Genomic DNA, 8,934 nt, shown 5'->3' with positions numbered 1-8,934 from the left:
TTCGTTGGTATGCGCCCTTTTCACAGAGTTCGGTGACGTGTTTCCGGTTTAGTTTAGCAGCGTAAACAAATGGAGTTCACTACATCCCTACACAATCTTCCACGGATTTGTTGCTGGCAGACAATCACTGTTGCCAACTCCTCAGCAAGGAAAGTAGCTATTGGATGGCCTAAAAGTCGCTATGTGAAGTCATCGCCTAATTTGCATAATTGGTTATTTGCATGTAGTTGCAATCGAGGCTGTAGGATAGAGGAATAACATTTTTGAAGAGACAAAAAAAACACCCTAAATATGTTTAGAACTACGAGGGCTGGGGAATATTACGACAGAGTATTAGGGCCACATTTAGAAAAAAAATAATAAATCGTGCATTTTGAGAATAAAGTCAAAATTTCAAGAAAAAAGTCGAAATAGTATTTCGAGAATAAAGTCGAAATACTATTTCGAGAAAAAAGTCGAAGTTGTCATTTCAAGTCAAATAACGGCCGCGGCTGCTATACCCTCTACAAAATGCCTTGGGTAGATGAAACAACTTGATCAGCTGTCTTAGGGGCTCTACACATGGGGAGCGGCGTCGCTCCCTCTCCATTCATGGAACTTCTGTGAAGCGATTGTGGCATCCTTGCACAAGTTCCATAGGAAATGAATGGAGAGCGAGCGACATCGCTCCCCGTGAGGCGAGCGCCTTATTGTGACTTGTGATTCTGAAAATCCCCTCTGTACTGCACGAAGGTGCATTCATCGAAATCCTTGCATCTAACCATTGCCAGTTTGTGTGGTTTCCTTCTGAGCCGATGCAGCTTTCTGCACATCTCATTACCATCCTCATAGTTATCACTCCATTGTGTTTGTGTACTAAAAGAGAAATAAGTTCCGATTCTTAAGTATAGTTTCGCTAACTCATAATACAAGACATTCTGGAGGTTATAGTAGACGTGGCATGGCAGGTGTTTGACTTGAAACAACTTAAATCTGCACATTTCGACTTTTTTCTCAAAATTTCAACTTTTTTCTCGAAATTTTGACTTTATTCTCGAAATTTTGACTTTATTCTCGAAATAGTATTTCAACTTTTTTCTCAAAATTTTGACTTTATTCTCAAAATTTTGACTTTATTCTCGAAATAGATTTTCGACTTTATTCTCGAAATTTTGACTTTATTCTCAAAATGCACAATTAAATTTTTTTTTCTCAATGTGGCCCTAATACTCCTTCGTAGAATATGGACCAAAATAATATCTCAATATTTTTTTAGCCTGAATGGCGATATACAATACATATCTTAAAATTTTTTCTTACCAAAAGGTATAAACAAAAAGGCACTTCTGAGTCAAAGCTACATGTCCCTAATGTCACACAGACACTTTTTTTTTTTTTGTCTATGATGATGACAGAGTGGGTCAGGCTGATTAAAGTGACTTGTCATGCTCCACAGTGAAACGTGCGATCCTCCATTCATCGGATTAAATGGAGCCTCTTTATCTTTATCTCTTTACCTTTATTTACCCGTTGCCGTGGTGAATCCTGGTATCAGAGCTCCATTGATGATGGCTTTCTTTCCTTACTCACGCACGTGCTAACTCAGGGTGAACATACTCAGAGTTGATTGAAATAACTCTGATCAGCTGTTCTGAAACGGGAAACTCAGAGTTGTTGATCTCAGAGTTGGTCAACTCAGAATATGTTTTTAAACTCAGAGTTTATTGAACATGCTTCCTGGAATAGGCCCCTGCAGTTTGTCAGTCAGGCTGCAGCTGAATTATATTTTATAAATCAAATGTAAAATTAGGATTCAGCTTCATATGATGAAGATTCAAGTTGTGTAAATGATGACAACAACAAACTTTATAACAAACTTTTATTCTGTCTATGATGATGACAGAGTGGGTCAAGGTGATTTAAAGTGACTCATCATGCTCCACAGTGACACCTGCAAGCCTCCATCCATTGGATTAAAATGGAGGTTCCGCTCTTTATTTACCCGTTGCCATGGTGAATCCTGGTATCGTGCTCCATTGATGATGCCTTTCTTTCCTTACTCACGCACGCGCTAAATTGGGGTGATCATACTCAAGAGTTTATTGAACTAACCCTGATCAGCTGTTCTGGAAGGGGAAACTCAGAGTTGTTGATCTCAGAGTTGGTCAACTCAGAATATGTTTTTAGACCTGGAATAGGCCCAGTGCGTTGTGTGGGTGCATCTCATTTTTGTTTACATTTGTGCAGAGGTGGTCTCTTCTGGTTGCTCCGCCTATTTGTCAAGTACTCACCTGAAGCAGATTTCTCATTACTCACCTGTTCCTTGTGTATGCTGATCAAGATGGGCTATTTAAGGCTGAGGGAGCCTCTCAGTTGTCACTGGATTGTTGTGTCAGAGTAAGGTGTGAATGTCGGCTCCAGTCACGGCTGGTTGAGTCCTTGTGGATGAAGCTCTCTTCTCTGTGCAGACCTTTCCTACCTTGGACCCTTTATGGCTATCGGTGTCAGTATGTGTGAGTTCACGGACACATCAGCAGCCCTCATCCCACTAACCGTTCCCATGCATTTCTTCACTGAACAAACCAAGGTCAGTTGTCACTAAAAGCTGGTTCTGTGTCTGATCCGCTGTTCAACAGTTCTTATTCTTGGAAAACTCCACCACGGGCACGTTGAGAAATAATCTCAAAAGGAATATAAGGTTACAGTTGGATGGTTATAGAATGGTTAGACATGTCTGTTCCTGGTCATTTTTCTTTGCCTTTGGCAGAAACTAAAGTGAGCTTGAAGGTGAACTTAAGAGCTGTCAGTTTAATGATATAACACCAAATCACAACCCTGTTGCTCAAGAAATGTGACTAAACTCACTAGTGTGCTTAATAATATGATGGTGGATGTTGTTGATGTGGCTCTGGCAGATTTCCAGAAATGAATACAAAACATGTATCTTTGTCTTTGACACTTTGCCTGGTATGTTCTTGCTTTTCTGTCTTGTGGTGCTGTGTGGCCCTGGACAACCCAATGAAAAATAACACATTTCTAAGATTTAAGAGCCTATTAACATGGTGAAATGAAATGGCTGAAATGCTCCTTATGATACTGCACATGTGTTCATGTCCTGCTGTGGAGGTGGTCCACTTTTAATGAAGGTGAGATTTAGACTTTCAACATCCCTGAAGTAAATTGTAAAAGCTAGCAGTGGCTCACTGCCCAAAACAAAGGCATAACCTGTGTAACTGAGCTACACTACAACCTTCACTTCATACTGATCTTTTCAATAAAGCTAATCCCCTTCACATGGAGAGCACTTTGCTAAGCCAATGTTACAAAGCACTTCCCACAAATTAACTTCATAACACACAGCTTTTAAAACCAGTGTAACATTCAGAGGTCACCTGTGGGTTTAACATAAATGCTTCAAACATGTTATTTTATGTTATGGCATATTTACACATTACAGGACTGCATTATCTCCTTTAATAAGGATGCTCCAGAGTATACTATGCAAAAACAGGTAATAAAGAAAGCACTGGATCACCTTTCTCTAATATTGGATGAATTTGATCAGCTTTTATTGTGATTGCCACACTTGCGATGTGTTGACTGTCTGACCTTTTTAAATATGGAAAATTGTTCACCTTTGCTGTCTGGTGCGCCAGCTACCACTGGCAACCCAGACTGTGTGTGTCACTACAGCTGGTCACAAACAGGTGGTCAAACTTCTTGCTAAAGCAGTTGCTGATTCAAGGTTTAATGCAAAGCGGGGTGTTTTCAGAGGTACAAAAATCTCGAAGGGTTCATTGTTTTGTGTGATGAAATAAATTGTATGCATGCTTTAATAATTTTATTACCGCATGAGGAAAAAATGGGAAAAACACTAAACCTGGTTTAAAGCAAAAATGTTCATTGAGTTTATTGAAAATGTGGAAGTGGGTCAAATCCAAACAAATGTCTGAAAATGAAGGTACTGGTAATTTGAATGATGATGATCCTAATGATGGTATTTCCAATGTGGGTAAACATTTCAACAGGTGTCACCAGTAATGGGTCAAGTACTGTTTCCTGTACACCAATGAAAGCAGCAGCTGAGCGTGTTGCACTTGTTGCTCTAATGGAAACTTTAAAGGAATGCCATGCATTGGAGGAACAGGAACAACTGATAAAAAAGGAACAGCCCATGTTGGAAACTGAGCTAGCAGCATCTACTGCTAAGTTGGTGGTTTTGCAGGCTTCAGATGGACAGTGTTTCTCTCGGGCACCTACAGGTGGCATGAACTCTTATTTTGAAAGGGAGAAGAAGAAACATCAATCAATGCTCTTAATCCCATGGCAAAAGAATATAAATCAGTGGCATGCAAAGTCACACAGCAGAAGGACATGCCACTACAAAGCAAACTGCAAGCGCTGGATGTGGATGGATATGTGGGTGCCTTCCAGGACATGGTTGTGGACATAGTTGTGGAGGGTGGGATTGCCCATCACTACTGGCCCCCTACTGATTGTTGCTGCCTCCCCTGTGACGGGGTGGCTGTGTGTCCTGGGGTGTGTGGCTGGATGTCTTGGCATGTCTGTTGCTCTGCTGCCTTGGGAATTGTTGCCAGGGGGTGGCTCGGGCTTCTTCAGCTTTGTTGGTGGGGGAGGCCCTGCTGGTTGTTGGTTCTTGGGCGCCTGGCACTCCAGGGCTGTAGTGTTGGCTTGCCTGGGGGGGGTGCTCATTGCCTCTGGCTTTTTGGGGCTCCTGCCCTTTGGCCAAGGGACCTCCATCTAGGGTCTCCTTCCTCCTCTGGGGTGTGTACGCAGCTATCATCAGGATATGTGGCCTCAAGTCTTCTGAGCTCCTTATGGGCCGCAGATGGCCCGGGTCTTTCCCTGTTTTGTCTCTAGATTCTGGGGGGTGTTGTTGCAGCTTCTTGCACTCATTGAGTACATTTCATGACACACACACACACACACACACACACACACACACACACACACACACACACACACTACAACGTTGCTCTGTGTGTGTGTGTGTGTGTGTGTGTGTGTGTGTGTGTATAATGTAAAAAAACTTAACAAGAGTAGTCTATAGAGAACCTATAGAGCTATTCTTGTAAAATCAAATATGTTTGGTACAACAATGCATTCAGATCATGATTCTGTTTGCAAAAACTGCCAGACATGACAGGCTTAAAAAAAAAAAAGTGTATTTAAAGCTGTCAAAGAAAATATACAGAACAGGTTCTCTTTATGCAGCTAACCAGTGTTAGACCAGCAGGGCTTCTGTTACGATCAGTATCCCTTTTTGACTTTTGTTTCTCAGTGAAACGGCTGCAGGTTTCACTGTGCTCATTATATAGTAGTTTAGCCTTTGTGCAGACAGATTCAGAATCATTTATAATTCAGACTGCTCTGCAATCTAGATATTTGAAACAAACACTCCATAATAAAGCTAAATGTCTTAAAAGGTTTGTGCTGAAAAAGAACTCTCAATATAAATTTTGACTTAACCGATTGCCAAACAGCAGCATTTGGTTTCAGCTCATAAATAGGTTTTTTGTTGAGTAAGAGCAGCAGCAGCATTCACTGTAATAAACACAATAAGATTCCACTGGAAAACTCAAATATGAATTACATTTTAACATCAAATGGCTGAAAAAACAAAGAAAGGAGGGACTGGTTTGTCTGCATTTACAAGACGAAAAGTAGTTTTAATGTTCGTTACAAACTGGGAAAAAAGCAGCTGGGCCGCGTGCACACAGCTTTAGTTAACTTGGTGGACATGAGCCGTGTATTTCAGCCCAATTTCAATGACGCAACTGCAGCAAATTTGGATATCAGTTAGAAAATGGGGTCTATTCCAGGAAGCAGGTTTAGCTACAACTCTGGGTTTGTTAACCCTAAAATGAGCAAAACTCAGGTTTTCTGTTTCAGAAAGTTGCTGAAAAAGACGTGGGAAATGGGTGATCTGAGTCTGATCCACTGTTATACCAGCATAATCAGAATAAGAAGCCGCTGTACCAATTAGAATTTCAGTTTCTGCACCCCTGCTTCTTCAGTCTTCTGCGAGAGGGTTTTCTAGGGCTGTGGAAGTTATATCAAAAAGAATTGCCTTAGACCTAAAATTGTCAGTTTATTAATTTTTATTCACAAATTAAAAAAAAAAAAAAAAAAAAAAAAAAAAAGAGCACCTCCGCCCAAGCACTTCCTGTAACTGTTTATCCACAAACACACAACACACTGTCTATTACATCAAAACACTGTATATAGTATAAAGTGTGTGTGTGTGTGTGTGTGTGTGTGTGTTGAGAATGAATGAGAATATATATATATATATATATATATATATATATATATATATATATATATATATATATATATATATATATATATATATATATATATATAATTTGCTAATTTATTTTATTTCATCCTTCTCTGTACTTGCTGTAATATGCAAATGTCCCTATTGTGGGATCATTATCTTTTATTTTATTAATATACCATGATTTATTTAATCTGGCTTTATAGTATCTCAAATGGAGATTTTGACAGACTTGCATAATTAGGCTAAAAGATACCCCAGCCGACTTGTACAGCAGTCCTGCTGTTCTGTTACATCAAATGTCCAGCAGGTGTCAGAACTCCTAAATGAGCTGTTAAACAGGGCTTTGTGTGATCAGGCTTTTGGTGAATCAGTTGGCCCATATTCACGGGGCCTCACTGTACCATCACTATCTGTGAACCTAACCTGCTCGCTCTCGTCAGAGAGAGGGTCTCTGACGGCTCCCTTCCTGCTGCACCTGAACCAACTGACACTCCCATTCATTTCCTCATTCATGAAGTTGCACTCAGAGCATCAGAGGAGCGAATTCAACTGCAGATGGTTGTTTCTACAAGCACTGAAATCCCGTTAGACGTTAGCCGTATGTAACGTGAAGCTTTTTACAATCGTTCACTCGTCAACAGGCTGTAAGCACGGAGACAGCGAGGTCACAGATTTATAAGCTTTAGACACAGAACACACTGATCAATGATCGATCATTGGTTGTGTTGCAAAAGATCACTGATGGAAAAATGTCTGGATCCTGGAGATGATGTAAATGTTTAAGTGAGGATGAGGCTGAAATGATTCTAAGACTGAAGAGCTAAATGAATTTAAAATTACTTAAATGTCAACATTTTGAAAGTTATGATGTCTGAAATTCAGACTATGAATCTCAACATGTTTTCCACTGAAAATCACCTCAATCGGTGATCATGGGCTTTATGACAAGTCCGCAAACCATGTCCCAGTCCACCTGCGCAGCTAGAGGATCCAAACTGGATCACTGATTCAGACCAGATAAGGTACAGATCCAGTTCAGGCTCCAGTTATTTCCCAGCTCATCCAGTCTGGATCCACTCATAAAGGATTCATTTTCCTGACACGATCTGCATTCTTTAATTAAAATGTCTCATCCTCCCAAACTGTACTGAAATATTTAAAACCTAGAAAGCTGAGACATTCATTATAGCATGTTTGCTTTTACTGGTAAAACTTTACATTCATCACAGAATTGGAAAGCTGCTCTGAATGTTTTCAGTTAAATATGAAACTATGACTGAACTCTGACCTTTAACAGTAAGTAACTCAGTGAAATATCTCTGCTATGGCTGTCAGAGAACCATCATCTATCAGTGAAGCTGATCTTAGATCAGATTAGAAATGGTAAAACTGGAAACCAGTTTTTCTGTGAATCTCATTACTCATTTTTATCCAGTAACAGCAGATATAATGAAATTCTCAATTAAAAAAATTAATACAGTGAGGTTGCTATTCCTTCAATAGATTAACATTTTTACTGAATAATTATTTAAACAATTAAATGGTCAAAAACTGAACTGTCAAAGTGCAGCAAAAATAGTTTTTATTAAATAACAAACTGAACTGAGGTCAGCGCCGTCCATGGGGTCTGCTGCTGTCTCAGTCTCTAACACACAGGTCGGTCAGTAAACTCAGTCTGAGCTCTTTCTCCACATTTTTATCTTCACTTTCTGTCTCCAGCATTTTGTCCATCAAGCTACAGCTGAATAATTAGATTTGATAAATCAAATTTAATTTAGGATTCAGCTTCATCTGATGAAGATTCAAGTTGTGTAAATGATGACAGCAGACCTTAGACAATATATTATTTATTTTATGTCTGTGATGATGACAGAGTCAAGTCAAGTCAAGTCAAGTTTATTTATAAAGCACATTTAAAACAACGACGTTGACCAAAGTGCTGTACAAGATCTGTAACCCCAAGGACTATACTAAATAAAAATAAAAATATATAAATAAATAAATAAAATAATAAAATAAAAATAAATAAATAAAAACATTAAGAACAATAAATAACATAAGAAAATTAAAAAATTAAAACGTTTAAAACAAGTACCATAAAATACCATAAAACAATCATCTAAAAGGAGGTAGCACTGCAGCCAAATGCCAAGGAAAAGAAATGTGTTTTTAATAGAGATTTAAATGTGTGTATCGTCTGAGCTGTGCGGATATGGAGAGGTAGATCGTTCCATAGCTTTGGTGCTGCTGCTGCAAAAGCTCGATCACCTCTCTGTTTTAGTCTAGTTTTAGGCCTCTGTAAGAGCAGCTGGTTCGATGACCTCAGAGCTCTTACAGGGGTGTGACAGTGAAGCAGCTCAGACAGATACAAAGGTACCAGTCCGTTTAAGGCTTTAAAAGTAAGCAATAAAATCTTAAAATCGATTCTAAAACGGACAGGGAGCCAGTGAAGGGATGACAGGACTGGGGTAATGTGTTCATGCTTTTTTAAACCGGTTAAAAGACGAGCTGCCGCATTCTGGACTACCTGCAGGCGGCGCACAGATGATTGATCTATGCCAAAGTACAGAGAATTACAGTAGTCCAGGCGGGAAGTAATAAAAGCATGAATAACTTTTTCCAGGTCCTGCTGTGGGAGATAAGGTTTT

Source organism: Archocentrus centrarchus, chromosome 5 (assembly GCF_007364275.1).
Source record: "Archocentrus centrarchus isolate MPI-CPG fArcCen1 chromosome 5, fArcCen1, whole genome shotgun sequence".
In the NCBI taxonomy this organism is placed as follows: domain Eukaryota; kingdom Metazoa; phylum Chordata; class Actinopteri; order Cichliformes; family Cichlidae; genus Archocentrus; species Archocentrus centrarchus.
The sequence above is the reverse complement of the archived record's forward strand: the minus strand, read 5'-3'. Positions refer to the sequence as shown.